This window comes from Balearica regulorum, chromosome 1 (genome assembly GCF_011004875.1).
Source record: "Balearica regulorum gibbericeps isolate bBalReg1 chromosome 1, bBalReg1.pri, whole genome shotgun sequence".
NCBI classification, from domain to species: Eukaryota; Metazoa; Chordata; class Aves; order Gruiformes; family Gruidae; genus Balearica; species Balearica regulorum.
Window position 1 is genome coordinate 42,392,366 of NC_046184.1, and position 27,547 is coordinate 42,419,912.

The window sequence follows — 27,547 nt, forward strand, 5'->3', positions numbered from 1 at the left end:
GTTTGGGATGTGCTGGGGGTGGGCGAGGACTGACTAACTTAGCCTGGGCTGAGAAGGCAGATGCCATCACCGTGAGTGCCTTTTCAGGGCTGATTTCTCAAGGGAATATATTAATCCAGATGAACCTCATAGCCATATTTTCCAAGCATAACTGTGGTCAAAACCACAGACACCTGACAAGGTGGAAAAAGATGGTAAGCGAGGATATCAAATATCCCCTCCCTGTACAGATGGTCATCGCAGACCTTGATTGGGTTGTGTTGTTAACGACCGCACTGTGAACACAACCCTTTAGTAGCTCTGCTACTAAAACAATGCTTCACCAGCATCACTGTCCAAGCAATCTACAAAACCATCAGCCTTTACCCATGAAGCTGAGGAACCAAGTCTTATAACCAGAGAGAGACAGGAGACAGATCCAAGGATCCAAGGTACAGAGTCACTCTGTAAAATTTCACAATTCAATCGCAAGATCCTGGCATGAACCAGTTTCCTCGCAGATGGCCACAGTTTCAGGAAACATGACAGTTACTCCTACAACACTCAGGACTTTTGCAAAGCAGGATTTTGCTCCTGGATTTTTATTTTTTTTTTCTGTAGTGGTAAGTGCAACTAAATAGAGGCAACGAGGGCAGAATAACTGCTAGCGTTGGATGCTCTGTAAGTAGCACATCATAGATTTTTCCCAGTACATCACAATGCCATGTAATACTGTTATTGTGAAACGGATATCATCACCCACTGCCGGGAGTGGGCAGACACAGAGTTCACTTCAGGGTCCAAAAGTTCCCACTGAATTTTTTCTTCTTCAAGCAATAGCCCCCAGATCAGGACTCTTCTGAATCAGTCGGAAAGAAAGAGTGAGCTCCTTCCTCCCCTGCCACAGTGCAACAGTACAACGGAAACCAAGAAACATCCAGGAGCAGCTAATTCCCACCACGAGCCATGGCCCCCAGCCCCAGCTTCCACTGTGCAACCCTGGGAGGAGGGCAGGCTGGACTTTCCCTTTTGGGGAATCACAGGGAAAGGAGTGAGTGGGTAGGCCATGTGTGGGTGTCATTAGCTTTTCACTGGAGTTTCCATCCATGCTGCTGACTAATTGCATCACCTTGGTCAAATCGTGTAACTGTGTCTCCCTTTGGACTGCTATAAAACTGACTTTTGTTCCAGGCTTGATTTATCATTATTTCTTTTTTCACTTCTCCTGGGCTTTTCTTTTGCTACCTTGAGTTCAGTTATTGTAAGCTCAGCTCCTTTAAATTTTATGCAAAATCTCATGTGTATGAGGTAATAAGTTAGGAAAACATAATGATCTCAGAGAAAGGAAACCCTGATCTGATGGTTACTGCAGGGCACCATCAGCCAGGGCTGGGAGACCTCCCACACTACCCTGTGACTTCCTTTGCCTCCCTGGCTCAACAATGCCAAGCATCTACCAGCCTACCCTCTGCAACGTTGGGTGGATCAAGCAATGCTTTTTGGAGCATGACTAACTTCAGTTAAGCATTTGTAGACTGCTCTACAGCGACTCTGCAACAAGACCTTACCAGGTGTTTCTGCAGGACCGTGATCCTAGCTCTGTCCCTGAGTTGGTGTTTTTGGTAGTAAGTGATATAAACTGGGGTACCTCTGATGTCAGCATTGCATTTGTCAGATCCTGTTGCAGATACTAATTATCCCCAAGGACGTGTGAGTGCATTTGCTCCAGCAAAACACTTAGCATGAGCTGATATCACTGCCAGTCTGTCTCTCTTGGGGACTTTTTCTTTTTTTTTGGCTAGTTTGCTTATTTAGTAAATATTTAGAAATCCATGTTTCTATAAAACTGCAACACTGGATACCATTCCCTTTTGTTCAAGATTGTTTACATAAATTATATTAAGATTCCTAGTTAATACTCACTGGGTTAAAGGCAAGAGATCCTAAGAGATCCTTTTACAAAAGCGGTGGGGAGAAAAGAGGGAATTTGTTACAGTAAAGTTCAATAATGCCTTGAAGCCCTCATAGCTGAAGCTCTAACAGAAAACCTGTTTCTAAACAGAAAATAGAAAGAGTTCAAAAATAAGGCAGTGAAAATGAATGCCCAAGACAGAATATCCAATTCTAACCCTTCAAAAGGCGACAGATGGGACAAGGTTTCTGCTAGCACATGGCACAGAAAGCCAGGTAGTGCATGGAAAATGTCTGCAGGGACACATCTCCCAGGGAAAGGATGCTTTGTGCGCTGGCAGGTGCTTCTGCTGAGCCCCCTGGGCTGCCTGCCTGCCACTGCTCCCCCAGCACGCTCTTGTGCCCTCCAGTCTTTCCCCTGCCTGCAAAGGGCCAATGCCCCTGCCCAAAGTGTTCATATCCGAGGCAGTCAGCAAACCATGAGAGCAGTCATCCAGCAGGGCAGAGGTCTCCAAACCAGAGCAAATACGTCTGTCGACACCAGACAGCCCAGTTGCAAAGTCCAGGCTTTTTCAAGAGGAAACATCCAATTCCCACAAATCTTTGGCAGGCCTGAAGATTAAAGAGAGGTCAGAATGCAACCCAAAATGTTGGCAAGGAACCGTGGTGCCCTCGAGGAAACAAAAGGCGCCTTTTGACAACACTCAGCTTAGCTTTGGACTACCTAGCCCAGGGACTTCCCGGTGGCCACAGTTGCATGGATCTTCTCTGCTCTCCCAGGAAGGCTTCCCAATCCCTGCTGCTGTGGCCATGCTGCAAGCAGCACCCACGGTGGATGGTTAAAAATCGGGTCAGCTGTCTCCATAGGAGTTGTAGCCACCTCTGCCTCTGCAGTGAACAATCTTGGAGCAGCTACACTCTCACTGACAGCAGCTTGCACCACTTTTCTTTCTGTATTAAAGATATACATTACCATTTAACCAACCTCTGCAACTAGCTGAAGCAAAAGAGATAGGGGATGATGCAGAAACAGCCCTGCTTGGCGGGATCTGGTCAGGAAGGTTTGCCTGGTGCAGAGATATTGCAGTGGGACAGCACAAATTCATACTGCCTTAGGCAGCAGATGGGTTTGCATGCTCCAGCATGGAGAGACAGCTCCAATTATTCAGCCAGCCCGCAAGCAGGCAATTCCACCCTCAAGTGTCCAGACTGAGGTCAGTAACCGTACACCCTGAAATTTCTTTAATTATGGGACAATCACTTTCCAGTGTATTGAATAGCCAACTATTTTAGACAAGACCAACCCTAGGGACTCAGTTCCACTTTAAAAGGAAAGCTAATCAGCATGGTTTACAAAGCGTACACATGGCTTCTTTGAACCAGCTTATCAAGATGTTTCTTTATGGGAACGTAATTTACCTTTTCACAATGTGGGTCGAAGCATGAGGCTCTCAATGGAGAGACTTCCTCCCGGATGACAGGCTGGGGAGGCAGTCTTCTTGCTGACTTTGATAAGCATACAAAGCAGAGAGTTAGGAATTCACATTACAGTGTATTAAGTCACCCTTTCACCTGCCACCGCAACCAGCCAGGGAAGAACAAAGAGCCATTTTCAAAGGGCTGGAGGCACAGTGCTTCTGCGCAGTGTGCCACCACATCCCCAACGCAAGTGGTCCCAGGGAACCCCTAGTACAAATCCACTGCAGCTCTCTGAAGAATAAGAAATAAATATCTTCTCTTCTGTCAAGGTACATGAGACAATCCATGGGATCTGGCATTCCGTGGATGTATTTGTGGATGCTGAAGTTAGTCCCCAACACTACTCAGGAGTCTGCTCTTCTTCATGGTGCAAAAATCTCCAAATATGAAAGGAGCTCTCCTGGCTAAAAACACCCCCGCCTATGCTTCTGCCCCTTAATATTTCCCGTCTGGTTTCAAATCTTTGCATTCCTCCTCTCTTGAAAAATGTAGTATAGTAGGATTCAAACTTTTCCACCCCAGTGGGCTAGGTGTCTCCTTTGCAGGGGGCTGGAGGGGGCAGAGAAAGGGTGCTCTGGGATGCACTGCATGTCTTTAGCTCCTCTGACATGTGAAAATAAAGCATGACAGACCCCTGGCACACACCACCAGACTTCTGACCCCACACTCTGTATCTGAAAGAAGCAGCAGGTATTCTGTGATCAAGAGTGTAATTTATGTGAGCCCCAGCACACCACCTCAATGTACATTACCATGTGTGCATCAAAATAACGTGGAGGGTTGAAATGTATTAGGACAGAGTCTGTACCTGAATCTGCTGATTCAACTCTCAAAGCTGCATTAGGCAGCTGTAGTCTTCAAGCCCTGCAGATGTCTATTTTAATCATCTGTCTTAAAATATCAGCTGGTTTTATGCCCTATTCTGAAGCTTACCATCCCTCACAGAGGCCGGCTCGTTTTCTCTAAGCACTGCCATCCAATCAAAATGGGAAACAGGCAGGGAAAAGAGAAAATAAGAACAAGTTACATTTGTTCGTACTTATTCCCACACATCTTGCACAGCTTGTAGCTGAAACACCTTGGGTGGGTGTAGCTGCAGAACCTGAGCCTGCCATCCAGATGAGAGCAGCGAGACACTTTTATTGGAGATCTGAAGCATGGCCAGCTAAGGTATGAACCTCATCAAAAGCAGAGATTCGAGCTGGCAGAGATGGCCCTTCTCCAAGCCTTCCTCCTTCTCTTCTGACTTGCTGAATGAGAAACATGCCCTTGTACAGCGGAGAAGCTGTTTCTTTCCGTGGTAAAACATCCTGCCACAAAACAAGCTTGAGGGCCCTTCCTAAGCCACGCTCACAGCATCAGCTTACTGATTTCTCCACTGCCCTTTTAGATTATTTTTTAGCAAAAACTAACAATTTTTATTTTTTTTCAGTAATATTGTTCCTCTCTGGAAGGCTCTCCTCCCTCTCTCTGCTCTGCCGCTTCAAGCTCTGACCTTCCAAGGTGTGCTGCGCTCATGCGATCTAAGTATTTTAGCTATGCCCAAGGTACTTGCAATTTGCGCAGACACAGAGCCTAAGATCACCTGTAATCTTGTTAATTATGATAATTATGGTCATTAAGGACATATTATAGAGTTCACTGTTAATAGGAGCTTCAATGGATGCTTGCAGCCAAAACAGCCAAGGCCAGGTCTCCATTCACTACTCTTCATGACTCCCAAAGGAGTATGACCGTGAAGCGTGTGATCTCGTGGCCTTGCCCTGCACTCTCAAGCAGGGAGCTCTGCTCACCCATGGCCCGTGTCTGTTACTCATCATTACAAAGCCGAGGCCCTTAGCAGGTCTCCTTCTCGTGGGTAGGATAAGAAGACAACATCCAGCTGAGAAAATTGGAGAAAAATAATTTAACTCTTTACTTGTTCTTGGACCTCCCCCACAACCTAGATGATAAACTAATTAAGCTAAAATATTTAACCACCTCACACTTGCGTTACAATGCTTTTCTGCTTTGAGCGAATGGGAGAACATTGGCACAGTAAGACTTGGGTTTTGCCTCATGAGATAACTGCTGGCAGTCCCCGGTTTGAAGGAACCTGACGCATCTGGCTCAGGCACGCAGCAGCACGCTCGCTTTCCCTCCGGTGACTCATTTAACAGCTCCTCAAGGAAAAATGACTACTACTGGAACAGCAAAAACAGCCTCCTAGGCACTGCGCACGAGGAGCTGGTGAGTATGGAGAGGTAAAAAATGCTGCCTGTGAGGGTGGGTCAGAGCCCAGCAGCTGCAGGGCAGGGACCAGTACTGCTGGGGTGGGAAGTGTCAATGGTCCATGGGCTGGTGGCCTGTTGCCGTGAGAGAAGCTGCTCTTTGACCTCTGCCGTGAGCTGGTTTCGCACTCGCCCTGGCCAGAGCCGATGACTATCTTTCACATTGCACGAGCGGGTGAGGTGGCTCCAACCCTTGTGCCAGGGTCTGCCCGAGGGAGGCAGTGGGCCTCGCTGCCCAGGGCAGTGACCTCAGGTTGAGGCCAGGTGAGTCATCTGCTCGACTCACAGCGATCCTCCTTACTACGCTTACGCCCTTCAGGCTGGGGTTTAGTCTCTTCCTCTGGTCAGCCAGGCCTTCCAGATGGCAAGCCAGCCCTTTGCAAGAAACTTGTGTTTAGATGGAGGGGAAGAGGCTTGCCCTCGGGAGACAGCAGCCTCTCCTTGCAGCAAAACAGCTCAAGTGAGTTATGCTTTCTCATGCGGTGGCATGCAAAATTGTCAGGCTCTTGGCACATGAGTGACTGTCCATACATCTCAGAGACAACTTACAAACAGATTCTGAGGGCTTTTATGCTAATAGAGCTTTGCTTGTGCTGCCGTTAGCTCAGAAATCTTTATTTTAGCTTTTGTTTTCAGTTTTCAAAGCCTGCTTTGTCAGTGAAAACCTGTGTCCTCCTAACTGTGGCATGGAAAACACTGCTGATGATTATTCTGCAGTTACAACACATCGCATTAGGTGGTCCTATCTCAATGCAGTAGACAGCTGATGGGTGGGGAGGGGAAACTGATATAGCCTAACCATGAGGTCTTGCTGCCTGCCTGGGAAATAAAGGACACCGAAATATAACTGCGTGGGAAGGACTTCCAAGAAGAATTTGTCCCAAACCATTTCTGGAAACAGATGATAACATTATTTACCCAAATACAGGAAGCTGGAGATTGCAATGAATGACGAAAGGCAAGAACTAAGGGTGAGAGGGAGAAATATGTCCTTCCCCCCTCCCCTTTCCCAAAAGATAGAAAGAAAAATTCCACCAGCAAACCCCCGGTTTAGGCTGTGCACTCACAAGCTGATAAATCCCTCTGTGTTTGTGCATGTGCATCTCACACCCACACACTCCTGCCCGGCCCCCTTTGGATCCTAATGCCGGGGGCTCTTTCCAAAGCAAGGCACGGTATCCTGCGGAGAAGAGTCCAGCTGTTGGGATCCTTCCCAGAAATCAAACACTGCGGCATTCAAGCCTTTCTGGCCTTTCAGGAGTTAATCTGGGGATACCCAGAAACCTGAAAACAACACAAACCCCTCCAATGAGAAGGGCTGGGAAGCGATGGGGTGTGCTTCAAAGCTTTCATATTTATTTATTTATTTGTGTTCATGTTTATGTAAATTTTGCATAAATCTGGATTGAACTCTGGGAGCCCGAGCTCTCGAATACAGAATCCAGCTGTTTGAAATCATGAGGAATGTACATTCCCACCAGCAGCGTAAATCCAAAATATAAAAAGGCAAAGAGCCCAGCTAGCTGAAGGAGGGGCTAAGGGGGGATAGCTCTCACAGAATGGCATCCTATCTTCTTGTGTATTTTTTTTAATGTTGCTGCCTGCTCTGTAGTTAAAAAAAAAAAAAAAAAGATGCTGGTTATTTTGGAATCCACAGCAATGCGAAGTGTCCCCCAGCATCTGCTCACAGCGGTTCCCAGCCATGGCCTCTGCTGCGCTCTAACCAAGTGAAAGCAGCACAGACCCAAGGTGTTTTATTGTGGTGACAGCCCGACTGGTCTGGATTCAGCAGCATTTTATTTATCTCGGCAGTGCTAATCAGCCCAGCCACTGTGAATCTGCTGGAAGACCAAGGGGTCCCCCCTCATCACTGGCCATGGCTCAATGTCCCCAAGGCCAACTCAACTCTTCTGGGTCTTAGGAAAGCTGCAGACCACAGTCACTCTGGTCTTGGCTTCATGGTGCACTGACAGCTTTCCCGGTCTGCTTGTGGGATGCCAAGCACCAAGTCAATACAAACTCACCATTTTGATTTGTCTGTCCTCAAAAAGATTCATCTTATTAGTATTAGCTGTGGTCCCCTCCGCCAGCACCAAGCCACATCCTCAGCATATGCTCCATATCATGTGCTTTGTAAAATCTAACAGCAATGTTAGTACAAGCACATGCACACACCTGAGCTGAACATGCTCATACGGCGGGGCACTCCAGTGCTGAGCAGCTGCAGTACTGGTGACTTCTGGGGCTCAGGCTGCCACCCATGGACTTTAGGGTCAGTTAGATCTGTCCCTTAGATGCGGAGACGTATACAGGATCTCTGCAGAAGACATTAAAGTGCCTGCTACAGAGATCAGCCCTCCCTTCCCAGCTGTGACTTTATAAAAGGGGGAGAAGTTAACCTTCTGAGCCTTTATTTAAGCCCTAAATAAATTATCCGTTTTTCAACACTGTTCTTTTAGTGAAATCTGTGAACATTATAGTTGTTATTATTATAATAAAGATTATAATAAAGATTTTGACAGTCTGCTTTGACACCTAAATGTGGAATTGGGATTATAATGCAAAAATCTCAAGTGGGGAAAAAAGTTAATGCATCCTTAGGACAAACATATACTTAGCCTTACACTCTGAGCTATGCACTAAGTACAAATACATGGATTAGCAGGTCCCCATTTTCTACAGGTAGACATTTCTATACAGGCACAAAAATTCATTGGTGGAAAGGAATAAACACAGGTGAAGTTGGCAATTCAAAGGTTAATCACTATCATTAAGAAAAAAATCCCACTTCAGGCACATCAGCTTTAAAGCTAGTTGGAAGTGGCCCTCTAAGAGGTGGAAGCAGCAGACAGCCATAAATAGAAGCTCTTCAGTCTATGATATAATAAGTGTGATGTGATACAAAGTCTGTGATAAAATTTCACTGTAAAAGCACCTTATGAAACAAGAGAAGGGGCAAATCAGTTCAATGACCTCTGAGAGCCCCAAAACCCGACAGGATCTCTCACTGATACCTAAGGTATTTTATCCCTTGGCCTGGTGCAGGTCTGAGGCTGTGACCAGCTGGCCTGATTTACACCAGGACTCCAGTCAGTAGAAATAGGTGAGTGCTTGTCCCTGCAACATCGGGACCCTGCAGCTACAGAAAAGCATGTACAGACCCTCTGCAGCTTGAGGGCTGATGCCATCCACTTGCCTAACCCAGTTTTCTCTCCTCCTGTTTTCCAGGCAGGAGCTGAAAGGGAACGATGCTCCTCCAAAGCTCCCCTGGTGGCTTTTCATGCTTTCAGCATTCAACACCACATTTCCTAGTCCTCAGGCTGGTCTTTGCTCGTCCTTGTTAGGTGGATAGCTGTGACTGAGCAGAGGTAGGGATAGCGCTTGTTGGCAGATATACCATGGGGACAATGCTGAGACTTCAGATGTCATATGCAATAGCCTCCTGGTGACTCTGATGTGTTTCAATGTCAGACATCACATATTAGTGTTTAGGTGACAGCTTTTTTTCCAGTAACAATGACTGTGTTACAATGACACCCCTCCAGAGCCCACAGGTGACTGAGGGCTGGTAATTAAAATGACTCAGATCATCCTTAAGCAGACTATTTATGCATTTGTTTTACCCTGCCTTTTCCAGTGAAACTGTCTTGATGACACTTTCCTTACATGCCACTGCAGAGAATCACTAAGGAATGAATTACAGCCATGATTAACTTTCAGCTAAATAGAAAAGAAAATACTTGAACTAAAACCCATCACCTGTTTTGATGCAGATTAAAACCATTGGCTTTTTCACTAAGGCAAAGTTCCAAACACTGCAGCATCCTAAATTCATGCAGATGTTATTTAATCACAGCTATCTGCTATTACTTTTTCCTCATCTAAACAACAGTGCAGTTAGCAGAAGTCATGTGAAAGGGGCTGACGTTAGACAGAGAATGTCGTTAATGTTATGGTTCCAAAGAAAAGTGAGATTTCTTTTATATTCGTTCATGACTGCGGCTGATAATTGCTTCCTGTCTTACACCTACACAAAATCCATGAATGTAATTACAGCAGTGCAATGCAGAGTTCAATCAGAAGGGAGTATTGATTTGTGTATAAATCAAAAGCCATCTTCCTCCGGTTCTATTTACATGAAAAAAATAATAAGACTTCTCTGAAAAAGCTGCATAATCAAGAAAGGGTAGTGTTCTGCAGAAAACCTCATTCAGAGATTATATGGCCGGAAGGGAATAATATGATCACCTAAATATGTCTGTATATGCAAGCCACAGGATTTTCCAAATTAATTAAGCTTTGATCTACAAAGTATTTTTTGAAGAAAAAAAAAATCACTTATTTTGGTAGATTTTTAAGTGCATAATTTCATTTATATGCACATAAATTATTACCATGTTCTCCTGTGCAGCAGAGCCTGTTGCCTGGAACAGAAGTAGGTGCTTCTGTTCTTGGGGTGCACATCCAGGTGACTACCATTCACCAGCAACGATGGGGATGCAGTTAGCACTGGGGTTGCTAACAGCAGTGGGGAGGAAAAGCTCAAATTTTTTAGCTCCCTCACCTGCTTCCCCTGGTAAATCCTCATCAAGACTGGGAGAGGCATCATGAACTTTGCAGTAAAGGCAACATCTGAATGAGGGGATGTTTCTTTTCTTGATAGGTAGTGGGGAATCCTGTCTTTAGGGCTGTGAAATCAAAGGTGAGAAAGCATAGGAAAGGCTGAATTTGGCATTGTGGAGCCAGACCCAAAGGCTGGAAGAGCGCATCCCTTGCACAGGCTGGGGTCCAGCTGGGAAAGGACCCTGTTCAACACACAGTACCTGCAGAAAAACAGCAGCCTGGCTTTTTGCACCTGAAGCTAACTGGGGCGGGGGGGGGGGGGCACAAATGTATTTTCAGCTAGATCTGCCCTGCGGAGAGCTCCTTCCTACACATCAGTCTTTATTAAAGGTTGATCTGTTCTGCGCTCTGTTCATGAACAAATGGCAACCTCCATGGTAAATGCTAACCTTGCCCCAGAGACAAGGGTAGCATGCTCCTCCTTCCCCATCACCCAGGCTTCATAATGATAACTTGCTCGCCTATATAAATCTCTGCAGTTTGTCTGAAGTGAGCCTTTAGGATGGAAAGACTGAACAGAGACATTTCTATAGCTTCCTTGTTATTTGAGCTGCCAGCACGGGGTTCAGGAAGGATGCAGAACCGCAAGGTCTCGTCTCTGCACAGGGGTTGCGCTGGGTAGTAACAAAGAACTAGAAAGGAGCAGAGGCACATGCTGTTGTGAAAGCATTTACACAGCTCAGGTTTTGCCAGGGAAATGGAAAAGGGTGTGTAAGAGAAAGACCATTTCAACCAGTAGAGCTTCTTTAGGAGGTACAATAACATCCATAAAAACCTTCCTTTTCACTCTCTCTAGCTACACCAGCACAAAATGAGACCACATCAGTACCTTTGCTAAAGATCCATCAGCTCAAATTGACTGTGTTGGGAACTCTTGGAGTGTCCTGACTTTGCCTGGGGCTACTAGCAATTAAAGTTCATTTTTGTCAGCTGAGAAGGAATCAATCAGAACCGATGACTGTATTAATATTATTCATCACCCTCTGAATATTTATTTCTAGCGAGCCACCTAAATAATTGATATTAAAATGGATTTTGTGAAGTGTTCTCAGATGTTGTAATAAATGTATACTAACAGTTTATTTACAAGGCCACAGTGCAGAAGGATTAAAACCTGATCAATTATGACATGGCTTCATTTTTGAATAGGAGCCTGTTTGAAGAAACACAATCTATGCAGAGTATAATTACATGTATTAAATTACACCACAATCTGTTCTGCCGCTGACTGACTAGTGTTTGTTAGATTAAAAACACTGCTAGGAAATGGCTAACTAATTAATCAAACTGGCTCATTTCCAACAGCTTTCATTTGATCAATTGTGCCTCAGATCTATTTTTATAGAAACAGTCAACTGAAGAGAAAAAGTTACTGCAATGGAAAGACAAGAGCAATGCTTAAAGAAATCACAGTAAAGAGTGCATATATTTTTTTCATGGCTCTAACATGAGTCAGAAATTAAAAAAAAAAAAAAAAAGTCTAAATACCTGCTTTCCAAGTACCAAGGAAAGATGATGGCTGAGGAGGACTTCCAAAGCACACCCTATATATGTATATATATACCAGCTATCCCGTTTGCCAAGTACCATCCTCCATAGATACAAAAGCAGCATGAAATACTTCAAGTCTTGTTAAGACTTAGGAAGCTGCCTTGTATTAAGCACTTGTGTCACTGAGCTCTGAGAAGATATACAGCTGAATAAAGCTGTCCTTGGACCTGAGGAATAACTATAGCTAGGTAATTAAGGAATTAAAGCTATGGAAAAGCCTTGTGGGATTTTCCATGAAATTTCATTGTTAGCAAGACTCCTGCCAGACTCCCAAAGACCTTAATGTGATATTCCTGTGCCTAGCAAGGAAATGACCAGCTCTGCAGGGGGAGTCCGCAGACTAAGGTTAAGAGCAAATGCTCACACATAACCTAGGAGTTTAGCACTTCAAAATGAGATCCTAAGCAAACACTGTGTAGCTACCTGAGAAGATGCTAAAAGGCAAGGGACAGCTCCTGCTGCTTTCTCAGATGTAGCACCCCGTGAGCCGCTGAGCCACAGCAACAACCCCCTTCTGAGGATGAAGCTGTTGTCCCATGGGACATGGAGAGTTGTGTCTCCATTATCTCTGAAAACAGAGAGCACATTAGCAATCTTGTTGAACCCAGGGTGATCTAAAGGATGTTTGTTGGAAGGATAAAGGGGAGGATAACTTAATAACGTTAGCAAATTTTCAGCCATGTTTCTATCACAGAGTCTCTATGACATATTTTCTCTGTTAATAAAAGAATATCTCATGAAATTAAATGTATGATCAAGCAGCTAATAAAAAATGCTGCCTCAGAAAGCGACATCAAAAGATATGGTAACCCCTGGCTTTTGGCCTCAAAGGTAGAACACTCATAGTGAGACCCTGAGGAAAACACTTCCTCCCATCTCTTCCTGTGAAGCAAGAGCACTGGCCAAACTGGGCTGGGAAGGTGATGAGGCAAGGCAGAAACTAAGCAAGAAAATAACTTGATAATGTAAAGTGAAAAGCACTGTGTATAGACCATAAAGAAGACAGTGCCCTTGTGAAGACTGTCACAGATACACAAGTCCTTTATGAACATATGATTATTCTCCTACTAAATCCCAGAGGATTTAGACAGTGAGACTACCAAGGTGCTTTGGAAACTCACCCAATAGCATATGTGCATATTGACTTGTTTACCAGCTTGAGAAATTGGACCCTGACTGTTCACAGCATGACAGCCTAAGTTGCAAGAAGGTGACGCTGTCTTCTGCGTACAGAATTAGTTAATCCCCATCTGCTGGTGTGCCTACAATTCTAGTCATCTCCTGAAAAGAGATTAAAAGCCAGGCAGATAATTAAAACACAAAATGTTTAACTCAGGCTAGCAGCTGAATTAATTTTTGCTGTTACCTCTTCTTCGTTTTCTCTTCCCCAAACATTTGGTGAATTTGCTTTCTGACAGGGATGTTCACTAGACATTCATGTTTTATGAAACTCTTAAAGAATATTTATAAAAAGCAGATCTCAAATATGTCACCACCAATGTTTGCGTTACGCAGCCTACACCTTGCCAGTCAGAAGTCAACTGCATGTCACACATACTCACTGATGAAGCAGAACACAGCTGAGAATTTCAGGGATAAAGACAAACATCAACAATTTAAATAGGCACAGTAAGTTTTACAGAAAGACCAATATATTCCATAATTTGAAGATGTCTATTTGACCAGGCAACACCATAAGTCTAATCAAAAAGCAGGATCTTTAATGAATACATAGGTACAGAAGTATCTAGGATGAACATCAGTAGGATGAACATCGATAGGATGAACATCGGTAAAGGCAGCTCAGGACAGTACAAGCTAGACTCCCCATTCAGACCATGGTCCAACAATGGGCAGCTCTTCACCCCATCCCTTCCAGGGCCAACACCAGCTGTTTTTACTCAAGGACATGAGAAGCCTGAGTGGATCCAACACAGGATCCTACTAGTATGGCTGGGCAGGTCATAGGTCAGAGCTGGCTTGGGACATGCCACTGCTGGCACATATCCATGCAGGCACTCCATTGAGGACCTTGCAATTTTAGGCACCTCTAAGATGAATTATCATTTTAGCAAGGGTTTTGAAGATTGCATTTCTCAGCTGATGATCCTGCAGTGGTACTGAGGTGGCTCCTGTTCATTTGTCTGCCTAAATCCCAATTATTTGAGAAAATGTTCCTAGCAAAATTACCAGGAGTGAGCTTTATTCTTTGTGCACTTAACACATGGCTAAATTTTGATAAACCCCTTCCAAACTCCACAGTCCTTAAAGGTCTTGGAATCTGAACCATCATACAACTAATTAGTTAGTATCTGTGGCCAAATTTGAAGTAATTATGTGTGCTGGTGTTGGCTGAGATGATAGAGTTAATTTTCTTCATAATAGCTGGTATGGGGCTGTGTTTTGGATTTGTGCTGAAAACAGTGTTGATGATAATATAGAGATGTTTTTGTTATATAGAGATGTTTTTGTTGTTGTTGAGCAGTGTTTACACAAGGTCAAGGCCTTTTCTGCTTCTCACCCCACTCCACCAGCCAGGAGGCTGGGGATGCACAAGAAGTTGGGAGGGGACACAGCCGGGACAGCTGACCTCAACTGACCAAAGGGATATTCCATACCATACGGTGTCATGCTCAGCACATAAAACTGGGGAAAGGAGGAGAAGGGGGGACATTTGGAGTCATGACGTTTGTCTTCCCAAGTAACCGTCAGGTGTGATGGAGCCCTGCTTTCCTGGGGATGGCTGAACACCTGCCTGTGATGGGAAGTGGGGAATGAATTCCTTGTTTTGCTTTGCTTGTGTGCGCGGCTTTTGCTTTACCTATTAAACTGTCTTTATCTCAACCCACGAGTTTTCTCACTTTTACTCTTCCAATTCTCTCCCCAATCCCGACGGGGCGGGAGGAAGCGGGGAGCCAGCGGCTGTGTGGGGCGTAGCTGCCAACCTGGGCAAAACCACAACATTATGGTAGTTTCACCTTCATTTACTTAAATTAGAGTTTATTCTGAGTACAGGCTATGCAAAACGTGAGAGACTTAAAAGATTAACTGGGTTACAAATGATCCCTGCATAATTAATTTTTGTTCAAATGCTTACTGAATTACACTTGTATGCTCCATAATAAATTCTGTAATTTCAGAAATTTCATCTCCGTGGTAAAAGCGTCCTGACATAAGGACAGTTCAGGTTCCCCAAATGCATCCATTTGTTCACAGAAGAGATCTCCAGTTACAGCCTCCCTCTGAGATGCTCCTCTAGCACAGGACAGTTAAAAATCTGTTCATTTCCTAGTGAGAAAGTTTTGTGACAAGGAAATCTGGAGAAAAAGGAAAAGCTCTTATATTATTTTTTTTTTTTCCCCTGTGAAATCTAATAGTAGAAGTCACTACATAGTAACTGTTGTCTGAGCATCAAGAAATGGAAACAGTGTTCTTTTGTCCCTCTTTTTTACAGGGCTTCTTTCCCACATGAGACTGATGTATGCTCTTACGCGTGTCTGTACAGACAACCATTCACAGTGTCCACAGGAAACTTGTTACGTGATGAGGACATCAGAGTGAATGAGACAAGTCACCTATTAACACTACAACCCCGCTTTAAACAAAACATCCCAAAATATGAACCTAGACATCTCAAAATATGAGTGTAGGCTTGACTCCAGTTGTGTTGAGGGCGAAGTCTCTTTACCTCTCTCTGTCTCTGCATTTCTGTCACTCTGGGTCTCACAACATCACTAAGGTCCAGCCTTTTCCTTCTGGCATCATCAGTGAGAGTAGGACAAAGCTCTTTATTGAGACACTCATTTGGCATCTGACTACCCTGTGATGAGCTACCTGAAGTACAATGGAGGGTTAATCTCCAAATCTGGAGGATCTTGGTTCAGAGGAACCCCCATTCCTTCACCCTCCCTGCCATCACTTCCTCACCCATGGCCATGGAGATCAAAGTGCACATGGGCACAGTCCCTCATGAAGAGGTTCAAAATGCAGACGTAGGCAGGCCAGGGAACCAGCTCTCACAAGTTCCTGGCAATACTGGTGCAATCTGCAGGAAGCTTAATGGACCCGTGGAAGGAGAGTGGGAATCAGAAAGCTCCTTGCCTACAAGACAGGCAACCTGGAGGCTCCACAGGAGTGGGGGTAACACACAGGTGGGAACGTGGTGAGAGGATATGGATGGGTTTTGTGAAACTGTGCTTGTACCCACTGTTATCCAACACACGTGAGGCTGTGGGGATGCCCTGCTATTCAACTACCACTGCCGTGTGTTTTAAACATCTTTAAACTGTAAGCTGTGTCTACCAAAGGTCACCTGAGGGTAGCTCTCCGGTTTCCCTTGTAACACCAATCTGCTATCAAGACAAGGAAAACAAATAAACCAAACCTTACAATTAAGCAGGTAACAGCTTCTCCAGCCTGTTGTTCAAGTGCGAAAACCAGATAAGAGACTTGTTGGTTGTCCCAAGCGGATGCTCCAGGCTGGACCGGGTTTTCCTCTTGATGCTGCGGGGTAGGGCTGGTGCCCAGCAGCGTGTCCCCTGCAGGAGAGGGGCATGTCCTGGCCTCCTGACCCGCGAGGGGGTGAGCCTCCAGGGCAGCCAGGTTTCGGCATTCAAACATGTGCGGAGGAGCACAAAGCAGCCCTTTATACCACTGCAATTGCAACATTAGATTTCAGTTTTATTCCCAAACATGAGCTGAGCTCTCAGTCATAGACAGGCTTTTTAATCAGCCCTGGCAAAGATGAAAAGCCTGAGAAAGAGAGGCAGTGTCTGTGCAAGAAGTACTCATTTACATTAAATAATTATCCTGAAGGAGAGAAACAGCAAGGGAGTGATTTTTTAATTATAAAGAAATAATTGCAGTCTGGAGGAGTACATAGAGTCCTAGCTTTGTTCCCCGTAAGTCACCTATTTGCAGTAAAACCCAAACAGTAGGTTTGAGAGGTAAGAAATATCTGTTTGTTATTATTTTCAAAACAGAGTATCATATGAGAAGGAGGGCAGGGAAATACTTCTGCACTCCCAAAAGGCTGTTGCTTTTATAATACCTCCTCAGCACAGCGGGACATAAAATCAGTATCGCAAACATAAATGCTAAAAATACAAGAGCTGACATACAAACACATTCTGTAATAGGTTAGGAATGACTCCGTCAATGAATGTGTGTGTGTGTATGCAAGAGACACACACTGTGCTGTCGTACAAGCTTATCTGTCTGCTACACAGCCTGCTTGTGCAACCTGGTACATGCTTTCTTTTCTTTGATATTGCTTATTTAGTAAAAAATAGAAAGGATTTGACTCTGACTTTTCCCCATAAAAATGGACTTTGAGCTGAGATGAAGAATAATAGTACCAAGTCCCCAAACTAGGAACTCATTTTAAATTCCGAGGAATTTACAGTAGGAGCTGCAATCTCTGCTGTGCTTTTGGGATTGATTCCCCGGACAGAGCTGAAGTCCTGAGCCTCTTGGCGCCTAGCACAAGAGCCCGGTTTTTGGGAACGTGAGCACTCCATAACTGCAGGTTCTATGGCTTCTGCCAAGGGAAAGACCAAGATCTGGGAAATCCTGCACGTTCCTGCTGCAGAATCAGGGCAGTGCTCAGCAACTCACAACTCGTCCTCTACACAGGGCAGCAAACACACTTCAGCTTTACACAGGGTAGCTCATCAGCCGACCACGCTGGGAGATTACTAGCAATACATATAGTACCCACGTGAAGACAGGCGGTAGGGGAGAGGGAGCTCCTGTGCTCCCTGCTGACCTGAGAAGTCCCTCTGCAGCGCATCGCTGGGCATGGCACGTCCCTCAGGGCCACCAACGGGAACGTATGGGCAGAGCAGCCTGCAGCACCCCGCACTGCCCTGTTCCCCAAGTCTGGGTCCTGTCCCTGGGCTGTAAGAGTTACAAGAGTGCTATATTTCTGCTCTGAATGGGTGTACCTCCAGCTTTCATCCACTGCATCTTACTGTGCTTCTCTCCCTTGATTAAAGACCTGCTTGGTAATTACCTCCAGCTTAAAATTTGGGAAAAATATATTTCACTTTGAAAAAAGAGGAGAGTGGCAGGGATAGGAAGATCCAGCAGAAGAGGGTAGAGAGAAAAGAAATGGCAGTGGTCACTGGTGTTGGGATACAGCAGTGAAAGGCTCCCACACTCAGGAGAAGGGGCAAAGAAACAAGGCTGGATTTCCACCTGAGAGCACACGGCAGCTGCTGCCTTGCACCTCAGCTTTGCCTTGTCACCAAAACCAAGTGACAGCATGGTTTATCAGTACACATAAGCCTTACTTAATTTTTACACTGGTAAAAACTCTGAAATACTGGTTTCTCTCCGTAAGTGAAAGCAGGCTGTGAGCTGACGGTTAGATATCATCTCCCTGTGATGATCAAAATGGCTGCTGCTGATTCACAGCAAACACAATCAGTACGTAGCTTTTGTATTGCACACAATAGCAGAAGAATATATAGACACAGCTATACAAATATATTGCCTTATATATATTTATATACAGAATAAAATGAACTACATGAATTCCTTCATAAGCCTATTCTAAATTTTTCTTGTTTTCTTAAATTCCCAGTAAACCTCCTTTTCAGGCCCTGCAAACTGCTGCATTAGAAGACTTAAAGGCTTACAATAGCAGATATACAAATCAGATTGTAGCATCCATCTATACAAATATCACTGGAACGTGACCACCAGGAACACTGATTTACATTTACAGCTCTAGAAATAGGATTTGGTGTCATGGACTGTGTCAAGTACCCAGGACAGCATAGGAAAAGTTAATGCACATATAACGCATTAAGCTAATGGGATTCAGTCAAGGATGAATATGTCTCTTTGGGCTAAGAAAGCACCAAGTCTGCCCGTGTTTTCTGAATACTCTGCAGCCTGCCAAGTGCTTCTGCTATGGGCATGAATATGAAACCTGAGCAGGAGAGGAAAAGAGACAAGGTGTATCTGAGAGAACAGGGGTGAAAAGACATCAGGGAACACTAAAAATGACCAATTCTCTTTAGCTGGGAAAAACAAAAGAAAAAGTTTCTTTCATATGCCTATTTTGAATCAAATCCAGCCTTAAAAGGCTGACCTCTCTGCCCTATCAGAAGAATATGGTCAGAATGGCATTGTTTGAGGTGAAGTGGATTTAAAACAGCAAACTTACTGTTTATAAACAAGGGTGAAAAAAATACTTCTCTCAACTTTTTTATACAGATAACTCCCTCCCACTTCCACCTCACTGTGGAAGTTAATAGGGAAGTATGTCCAAAGAAAAGACTGAAAATGAAATCTGAAGAGTAAAGATAAATACCATTGATTTAATTGATTACATTTCGACCTGAATTCATAGTACTTCCACAGATTAATATAAACAGAAGCACCCTCACCGCCCCACCTTAGCCAGGACTTCCAGCAGGTTGTTCCTTGGCTTTGTCCCCTTCCTGTAAGGAAGGGAGGGGCGGAATTTACTTAAAGACGGCAGATGAGGCAGGTTCCCAAACACACAAACTCTCCTGCAAACTCTCTGCTTCCAAGGACTGAATTGGCACTCATCCTCAGACATGCACACGTGATTTCTGAGGTCAGCTCTTAAGACTACAGCTTTTCAGCTGTTTCGGTTGCTAATATAGAACTAGGTTTCCTGTGTGGTTTGGCCAACAACATTTTTAATGGTAATGCATTTTATTGCAAGACTTCAGCATTTTCTATCATTCTCAAATAATTTGAATTTGAAAAGCTGAGGAAATTCTTCTTCATAAGGTGTGAGATAAAATATGGGTAAAATTTCCAGCAGAGTATGCTCATGTAAGTATTAGTAGGCCCCTGTATATGTCTGTGTTTGTATGCAGGGGTCTAAGCTCACTGTGTCTTCTGATCCAACTCCTTGCATTCATATTCTTCCTTCTGGATATCTACTGTTTGCCTTGTCCACATCCCACCAGCCCACTCAGGTCTGCCTCTGCTTCCTCTCCTTTGGCTGGCAGGCTGACCTCAGGTACTTGTAACTCCCCTGTGCCATCATAACGGTGATGCTGGAGCCTTTCAGGAAAGGTTTTGTCACACAGTGCCATCACAGACATGTAGGATACATGGGGCCGGAGGGGCCACGTTTGCACCCCTGCTACGAGAGTATGTGAGTTTTCTGTACAGGCATTCTCTAAGGTTGGTGAGCTTTTCTCCTTTGAATATGGACTTTCATCAACACATTTTGGAAGGAAGACAAGTTTAAATGTATACGTGGATGAACACAACAATGGTGATGCCCTAAATATATCAAAGTAGCTAATATTACAAAATGCTGGTATGCTTTGAGTCTTTTTAGCCTGACTGCATAATATGGATGGGCTTGTTTCTTCCAGCCTTCCTTTAGCACTGTATTTCTCCAGCTATCTCAGGACTTACAGTGTGCACAATGTGTGCAGGTAAATATATGCACAATGATAGAAAAGCAAAATTAAAAGTTGAGGCATTCGGACGTGTTGCCACCCCATTTCCTCTGTGCAGAAAGCAGGTCACCAGCCCTCGGGTCAGTGCTGCTGAGGCAGAAGCCCCCTTCCCACTCACCAGAGGAAGAAGGAACATCAAGAGATTCTCTCACAGACCATGTCAAATACTATGATAACCTAAGCCATAGCAGATTCACTTTTAAATGAGGCTCACAATTACTCAACACTACGGAAACCGTACAGTATTTCCCAATGGATAGAGATGTTTAGTTGGTTAATAGTGTTAACCAACTAAACCACAATAAATTCAGATTGATCACAACTGTAAGCTAAACAGTAACTGGTCATCAGCCTGCAACACAGATGTAATGTGCTTAAATATTGGTCTAAAATGGCAGAAAACTGTTTGTCTCTGGAAGATGCATCAGACGTAATCAGTGATCTCTTCAAGAACTCAGGAGAAAGCTTAAATATGATAGATCCAGCTTTGCAATCTAGCAGCCAAATTCTCGCCACATTTTAAGAGAAGGTGGAGATATCAGGACAGAGACAAGCTACAAAATATTCAGAATACTTGGAGGGTTGGAGCAGTAAAGCTTCCTTGTCAGCAAAAGATATTAAATCATCAAGGCCCAGATTATGCTGCACTGAGTTGTGCCCTGGAAGTAGATCCACAGAAATAAATAAAATGGAAGTAACAGGACTAGTCAAAGGCTTCATTATTTTTCACCAGAAGGATGTCAAAATCTGGTGTCAAATAAAGTAGGGTCTGTTCCTTTCCCTTATTAATCTTATGATATTATTTGCAAAGCTATGATCACACGGGCCAGTGTTTAATTAAAACTCAAGTATTGTTCTTGGATGTGAATGGCACCAAGATCTGAAATAAGAAAAGAAATGAACTGTGGTGAGTTAGATCATCCTCCGAATAAAACCTAGGCAGAAATGTTAACCCCCCATGAAGGCTGGGTGCAGGAGAGAGCGCACAAACATGTCGGCAGGGCAGACTAAGCTCTTGCCACCAAACGCGGGTGAGCAGCTCTGCGTTCAGAGACTGGCTGCCAACTGGCTTCATTCAATCCCTACTGAATCCCTGAACTGAATTCTATCCCTGTAATGGGTGGTCGTGCACCAATAAAACCCAGCTGAAAGACACCAAGTAGCAGAAGATCTTTCCTAGAAACAACTAATATACTATTTTAGTGGGTTATTGTTGAGACTAATGCCTGATGTACAAGGAAACGAGCGTGAGATAACGTTTTCAAAATAGACCATGACACTTTTGCTGCATCGGGCCCGTGGTATTCTGATGAGTAATGTCCGTCCTTATCAATGTGCCGTGTGATTCATGCCCAGGAGCTGCGCAGCCGTCAGCGGGGTCCAAATGTCAGCCAACGCCACCGCGCCCGCCCCATTACGTGGAGCAGCCATCGTTAGTGGATATAAACCTAAATTTACTCCCTCAAGAACAGAAAAAATTGTTTGCCTTGTTTTTCACAGCTCCCCCTGAACAAGGTGCCCTGGGCAAGAGGGTTTTGGGGTACAAACATCTTCCTGGGGTGCCACCAGCCGAGCCACGGGGCCAGAGTGGCACTGGTGGCCCTTCACAGCTCCGCCAGCACCAGATCTGTGCCCCCCTCCACAGGGCTGTACCCTCACAGCACAGCTACTGCTGGCACCAGCATGGAACCCAGGAGGGCATTTCAGTGCTAAATTAAAACTCTCTTACTCTGGAGACATGTCATCTCTTCCACATTGCCAGGATGGCCAAGCACGTGGTATGAATTGCTGCAGGGAAAGAAGTCAGAGACAAGAGGCACATGGAGAAGGGGAGCACAACTGGAAGGGTGAAAGCCATGTCCAATGGGATTTTGTTGTCCGTGTCCTGAAAGGTCTGGCACTAAACCCAGCCAGCCTCCTGTGAAATGCATCTCCACAGAAGGCAGAGTGATGCTGAAGTACTTGTAACAGCCCACATCCCATGCCATGAGTGGAAAGAAAATAATTCAAGGCATGAAAAAATTCATGACATCTTCTGAGTATAAAGACGTGACCCATGTTCTCAGTGCCATAGTATGCATGTTCTTATGGTCAACGTTTACAGTAGCAATATAAATGTTTTTGTCACACAAAAATAATAGTTTACATCAAAAAAAGTTATTTCTTTTCTTATTCATTTATCTGGATATTCCTTCGTATTAATTTCTCTGGATAGATAGTACATATCAGGCAAAACCTCTAAATCATATAATTTTTTTCCCCAAAAAAATACTTTTTTTTTTTATCCTAGCCTTTTCTTCTGCCATTTCCTCCTCATTACACTACCCTCATAATTAAAAATGTAATGTGGAAAATAAGGAAAATCAGATTATGTATCTAAATAGATGCAGAACTCCTCAGATCCTTTCACAGCCCAGCCAGGATTTTGGAACAGAGTGAAGGGGGAGGGAAGCAGCTCAGTCCAGGTCACCTGTGTCTCTTTATACTCAGGAATTACTTCTTCTTACTTGAAATAAGTTCCTAGGTAAAAGGAATTTCAGAGTATACCAACAGTCTTTCCAACCAGATACTCTCCTTCATGAATCATTTCCTCTGAAGTTAAGGAGATGAGGTACACAATCGTATCATTGCACACACTTGTATAAAAGGTACAAAAGGCCTTTTCTTTTAAAGTTAATAGCAGGAGAATGAAATAATCTCTTCTTTTTTACAAGAGAATAGTTTCATTGTTCTGCCCACATACTTTATTTGTTGAACTGACATCTGTAATAGTGAAATGGAAGAGGAAAGGGAAGCGGATGAAAGAAATAAGTGAATTAAAATATTTGGGATAAGCTTTTGGAGAACACTATATGACTAAGTTTAAGTAAACTTGACATAATATCTAAGCAATAGCACAAATAATCAAACACTGAAGGAAAAAGTCCACTCTGATCTGGTTGCAAATGTTGACCTCTCTCATACATCACCCTTCCTACAGTGTTATTCTAAATTTCTTGTAAGGCTGTTGTTCCCTGAAGGCCCAATTCCCCTTTGTGCGTAGACAAAATTTCCACTGCGGGCTCAGAGAGTTCTTTTTTACTATAACGTGTTTGTTTCTGACAGCAGCTCTCTGCGCTGGGTTAACTCTTTCAACTTCAATTTGATTCCCTGGTTTTCACTGCCCCATGGGGTTCACACCATACTGCTATGGACAGTCATGAAAATATCTACTCCTCAGCAGGGCTAAGCAGTCTTGTCCTTATCTCCAACCCAGAGTCCCAGTGAGGTGGCAGCCCCATGGCCTTGCAAGGTATGAACCAACATGCAGGTAAAGAGAGCCTTTACGTCCTGCTTCTGCCAGAGAGGACCAAGACATGCCCAACACCAGCATCCCCAAAGCCACCATTGCTGGGGATGAGGTCCTGCCATCATGAGCACCCTCGTTGGGGCGATAACTCATGTAGAATGGGGCTGTCTGGAGGGCTAGAAGATGTCTGGCTTGGTGGTTCTGCTCCTGCCACCAGACGCTGGCATTTGTGGTGGAGAGAAGGAGGAGGAGGCTGAACTGCAGTGGAAGAAAAATATCCCAAGTTTTGCAAAGTTCTGCTGATGAAGGCAACAGTCCTTGCTTTCCTTCCTTGTGCCAAGGACCTGGCTGAACCAACAAGACTGAGAACCTTGCACAGCAAGTTAGAAGAATTTGGCGCTGTGCAAGGAAGCCCCCCCCCCCCCGCCCAATTTTGCCAGTATTCCTCAGCAACGTCCCTGCTTGTTAAACATTCTCCGGGTGTAATGCGAGGGATAGGTTAATTAGCACGTACATTTTTATGTGGACCAGCTGTCTACTCTGTCCGTTGTCAGAAATGCAAAGTCCCCTGGGAATCCCGATGAGAAAACACACTTTGTCTTCTAGGAACAGAATAGTTTTCTTTTAATATCCACTTCAACTGTAACTCATTTAGCTTATAAATCTTGACAACAGATTCTGGCCACTGATGTATTGTTTTCTTATGTTAAGCCTTTTTTTTTTCTCTCCTTCCTCCTCGGATACCTTATACTCTGTGTTTAAATGTGAGACACAGCTGTCTCTGCCAGCAGGACTTCACATTATAAAAATCACCAAGATTTACGCAACAGGTGTTCTACCAAGCCACTGCGCTAACATTTTCTCCATGCAATGAAACAATATACTGGGCTGGGATAAAAAATAAATCAAATTTAAAGAAGAAAACATTTGTTGGCTGGAGATTAGACTTGGCGCAACTTCAGCTTAAGAGCTGAGTCTTTATTTTTCTCTTACAGGAAATCTAAATAGCTTCCATAGAAGTGGATGGGTGAAATTGGTCAGCGAGACTATACCTAAAGGAGTGACAACCCTGGGGCAAGGCTTAGTAGAAGGAGGACAATTGGGAAGAATCGTCTTTTAAAGTATATGCCTACCAGTTGTCCTGATGCCACTTCATTGAACAGTTCAGGGAGACCTACAAAGCCACAGAAACAAGGCCACAGACTAACGTGTTTCAACCTCTTGCAACTTTCAGTCCTGTAAGATTTTTCCAGTCCATGATGTGCAGAGCCCTGGGTAGTGATTTTTAAGCCTACTGGCTTTTGTTTTTTTCTTGTAGCTCCTTTTTGAAGACCCTCCAATTACCCACAGACTATGAGTTTAAAACCGTTGCTCCAGCCAAACAAGCTTCATCGCTGATGAGAGCTCCTCGCATCCCCCAAAAGCTGAAAACACCTACTAATAGTTTTAAAATATATGCTGTGTGTATACAGTATACTCATATATACAGAGTCTATACATAATGTAGAATGTTATTGTATTTAGACACGTGGTACATAATATTATAGCAAAAATGCCCCTGCTGCCAGGCAGCTGCAGAGAGAACACTTTAAGTGTTTTATTCGGTGCAGTAAAGCAACATTCAAAATCGCATACAGTATATACATAAGAGACACACTGACACTCTGTACTCAAGCTTTCGACTGGATCCGATTAACTGTCCCTCAGGAGGCAGGGTTACGAGCTCAGGAAATGCTTGAGCACTTATCTGCATGCTTTCTTCTGACAATGTGTTGGGAGGCAGAAAGTGGGGACAGCAAGAAACACAGCCATTCCACGGGGGAAATGCACGGTACAGAAAATGGCACCTGAATTCTGAGACTGGGCTCCTGCCCTTCACACTTAAAAGAAAGCTGGATTTGAAGGCTCAAAACCCTTTGCAAAAAGGATTTCCACCCTGGGCACATCTCCCCATTTCCTGCCTCCCCCCACGGCCAAGGCCGAGTGCTTGAATTGGCTTAATTCATGCTCAGGAGTAGGACCACACTCCCCCAAGAGCTGTGTGGTTTTAAAGACAGGTGGAGCGTTTCACCCTGCCTTCTCCAAAGAGATTTATAACAAGAAATTTCAAGGAAAGAAAGAAGACAAGCAGAAAAGGAAAGCTGAAAAAAATCATCATTGGCTTACACACAAGATGGTTGATCCAAAGAGCGATCATATAGAAAAGACGAGCCAGTGCTGACTATGACCATACATATGCATGTCCTAAATGCTATTAATATATTTAAAGTACAAAGTCTTGAACATTGTATCCAAATCAGAGGATTTGCTATCAAGCCATGTAAAGAAAAACATGCCAAATAGCTGTGACTAGGGAAAAAAAATTAAAATGTGAAATTATTTTTGAAGTACATTTACTTCATGTTACTGACTTGTGTGTACCCAGCAGAAAATTGGAGCATTGTCAAGAAACTCGGCATGATCCAACCTGGAAAAGCATTGTGCGACTTCAAAATTATCTTATATCCCTTCCTCAATTATTGCTGATTGGCTCAGTAAGATAAATCCACTGCCTTTCAGTAGGCACAAAGGAAGCAGAACCTCCACGACTTACTATGTACTTGAACAACAGTATCGATGAGCTCCTGAGGGAAATAAAAATAAGTGTCTCCAGCCAAGTGTCGGCTGTGAGGATTTAAAACTCTGATGAAACATGTGTTTCACATTCAAGCTTTTCCTGTGAATTGCAATTAGCTGTTCTGAGGATAACTGAACATATATGAGAAAGTCTTAAAGTCCTAAACTGAACTGAGGGATTACATTCATTAATATTGTGCCATAGAGCTTGAAATCCCTCAGGATGAACAATACTTTCCCGCATATGTGACAATTACCGATGCGATTTGGGGTGCCTCCTTGCTAATTGCGATGCAGCCGTCAGCACTGAAAGCATCCCGCACAGGACGTTACATTATTAAGACAACCATTGCCTTTCTGTGGTGATCGGAGGTGGCTATGGATTGCTTTCAGAGGAAGCGATCTGGCCTTCAGATGTGTGAAATGCTGAGACTTTGTGCTGCCGGTTATTTTAAAAACAAGGAAGTGTCAGTCACCGTCAGCAGGGCGGCAGCGAGACCCGCTCTGCTGAGGGAGCCGCACTTGCATCGCCCACCGCGCTCGCAGGAGGCCACAGGTGGGTAGTTTGTTTTGTGCTTTCCATTCTCAAACAAAGCCTCTTCTCCCTGCTGCGCGGTCGGCCTCTCCAGTTACAACCACAGGCAGGATCGCACCACCGGCTGTGCATCAGCCAGCCGGAGCCTGCCAGCATCCAAGCTCCCTCCGCGGCCGCGCTGCGATGGTGAGCACCGTCCCTGCGCAGGGAGATGCTGCAGAAGATGCTCCTGCTTTGAGCCCAGTAAAGCCCTGCTGCAGCGGGAAGGCCGTAAGGCACAAGCACAACGCTTTCCGGGGCAGCCCCCTGCATCGCCGGCTGCCAAGGCAATGCATCCTGTCGATAGCAGTGCAGACCCTCTGCTGCCAGGGTCTCTTCCCCCTGGCTGGCACTCCCCAGGGTCACTGCAAGTGGAATCGCGTTGGCCGAAGATCAGTTATTCCTACAGGGTGTAATGCAGCGCAATGGCTCAGGGGCAGCCAGGGGTGCATTTTACCAGCAGCAGAGCACGGTTCGGTCTATCGCTGCCTCTGCCACAGAGGGAGGGCTGCCGCTGCTCCCCGTGCCCACTGCAGCAAGCACAGCACGCTTGGAAGCAGTCTTGGCAGGAGGTCTGAGCCTCCCAGCCCTCCTGCACCTCGGAGCGAGCCCTCTCCTTGCCTGCCTTTCCTGCCTGCTGAAAGTGAACGCACCATATGTTATCCCCTTGTAGATCATCTCTCTTTTAATTAGATTTCCTGTCTTACACTGACAATTACCGCTGTAGGGCCATGGCCTCGTGACGGTGGCACAAAAGGCTAAGCAGAAAGCCCTGTGTGGCTCCAGGACGATGCTCAGA

At 44.6% G+C, this 27,547-nt stretch overlaps 2 long non-coding RNA genes across 2 annotated transcripts in view; one reads left to right on the top strand and one right to left on the bottom strand.

Moving 5' to 3' along the window:
- Positions 1-19,774, bottom strand: part of LOC142600777 (uncharacterized) — a 75,427-nt gene extending 55,653 nt beyond the window's left edge. Inside the window, exon 1 of the long non-coding RNA XR_012834345.1 lies at positions 19,219-19,774. This is a non-coding gene — a long non-coding RNA (uncharacterized LOC142600777). The remainder of the gene's footprint in view (positions 1-19,218) is intronic.
- On the top strand, positions 251-27,077 carry LOC142600774 (uncharacterized). Its single transcript, XR_012834335.1, has 3 exons — positions 251-431; positions 501-5,598; positions 24,554-27,077. It is a non-coding gene; the product is annotated as an uncharacterized LOC142600774 (long non-coding RNA).
- Positions 27,078-27,547: the final 470 nt, after the last annotated feature.